A 2,253-nucleotide genomic window follows, 5' to 3' on the forward strand; every position below is an offset into this window, starting at 1 on the left:
CCTCCTCTCTGTTGTTGAGACTGTTGTTGAGACTGGTGTTTTGAAAGAACACAGCCTGTTTGATTCCCTAACAGAAGACCGTGAGGCTCATAGCTGCTGAACTAAATAGCCAAACCCCAAATCAAAGTAGCTCACCATGTAGGGAACGTGGTGCCATTTGGGATTGCACGTCTGTCTGTATCCTAGCCACAGGAAAGCCACAGTGACTACTGGGGGGAAGAGTGAATACAGGAGGGGTCACAGTGATTACAGGGGGAGAGTGAATACAGGAGGGTAACAGTGACTACAGGGGGGAGAGTGAATACAGGGGGGGCTACAGTGATTACAGGGGGAGAGGGAATACAGGGGGGACCACAGTGATTACAGGGGGAGAGTGAATACAGGGGGGGGCACAGTGATTACATGGGGAGAGTGAATACAGGGGGGGCCACAGTGATTACAGGGGACGAGTGAATACAGGAGGGGCCACAGTGATTACAGGGCACTATAGTGATTACAGGGGGAGAGTGAATACAGGAGGGGTCACAGTGTTTACAGGGGGAGAGTGAATACAGGAGGGGCCACAGTGATTACAGGGGGAGAGTGAATACAGGAGGGGCCACAGTGATTACAGGGGGGAGAGTGAATGCAGGAGGGGTCACAGTGATTACAGGGGGGAGAGTGAATACAGGAGGGGTCACCGTGATTACAGGGGGGGAGAGTGAATACAGGAGGGGCCACAGTGACTGCAGTGAATACAAGAGGGGGCACAGTGATTACAGGGCACCACAGTGATTGCAAGGGGGCATAGTGATTACAGGGAGGGACACCGTGGTTACAGGGGGGCCATAGTGATTACAGGGAGGGACACCGTGGTTACAGGGGGGGCATAGTGATTACAGGGAGGTCACAGTGAGACACCGCCACAGGCTGCAAACTGTTTCGGGAACAACAAGGGCCATGTCACCACCACAGACCACAGACTGTTTAGAGGACAATAAGGGCCGTTACACTGCCACAGACCACAGACTGTTTAGGGGACAACAAAGGCCGTTACACTGCCACAGACCACAGACTGTTTAGAGGACAATAAGGGCCGTTACACTGCCACAGACCACAGACTGTTTAGAGGACAATAAGGGCCGTTACACTGCCACAGACCACAGACTGTTTAGGGGACAACAAGGGCCCTTAGTGAATTAACCAATGGATGAATTAGAAAGTAGCTGCACACAAGGAACAACATGACAAAGTAAAGAAATGGACACCTTCATTAGTTCCTTCCAGTATTCATGATTCGCTCTCATTAAAAACACTGTAAATGAAATGTCATAAAGCTTCACACGACAGTGTTCTGTGCACCACTACTTCACGTTTCCCTATTGGTTGTAAGATATTAGACCTATACATTACATGACAGATGACGAGCAGTAATAGTAGCCCTGTGTCGGTCCCAATGTCTCATAATATGGTCTCACGTTAGCCCTAATGCACTCCCAAGTCCTAATAAGCCTCACACGGAGTGAACAGGGCTGCTGATAAGGCATCAGGCCCTCACCCTCGACCTGTCTTGTAGAGAGAGAGAGAGAGAGAGAGAGAGGTTATCAGTGCGAGGGGCCACCTACGCCCCCATTCCTACGTATCTGATGACTGCCACTTGACACTGATAGACTCTGTGTCCCCCATTTAGAGGATAATGAGATTGTCTCTCGCTGCACAAAACACCACTGACCACAGAGCAGCTGAGAGAGAGAGAGAGAGAGAGAGAGAGAGAGAGAGAGAGAGAGAGAGAGAGAGAGAGAGAGAGAGAGAGAGAGAGAGAGAGAGAGAGAGAGAGAGAGAGAGAGAGAGAGAGAGAGAGAGAGAGAGAGAGAGAGAGAGAGAGAGAGAGAGAGAGAGAGAGAGAGAGAGAGAGAGAGAGAGAGAGAGAGAGAGAGAGAGAGAGAGGAGGGAGGGGAGGGGAAGGGAGGTAGAGAGAGGAAGGAAAGGAGGAAGGGAAGGAGGAAGGGAAGGGAGGGAAAGGGAGGATAGAGAGAGAGACAGAGAGAGACAGAGAAGGAAAGAGAGAGAGAACACAGCCTATGTGACTCCCTAATTGAAGACCGTGAGGCTCATAGCTGCTGAACTAAATATCCAAACCCCCACCTCACCTCACATACCCAAACCCATTCCACTGACAAAGAACCTGAGAGCAACAATAATAAAGAATTGTTGGTGAAAAAGATGGAAGTGGGCGAACGGCCGTGTCTTATTGGTGGAAAATGAGCATAGCTC

The sequence above is a fragment of the Salvelinus alpinus genome, chromosome 26 (genome assembly GCF_045679555.1).
Source record: "Salvelinus alpinus chromosome 26, SLU_Salpinus.1, whole genome shotgun sequence".
Taxonomy (NCBI): Eukaryota; Metazoa; Chordata; class Actinopteri; order Salmoniformes; family Salmonidae; genus Salvelinus; species Salvelinus alpinus.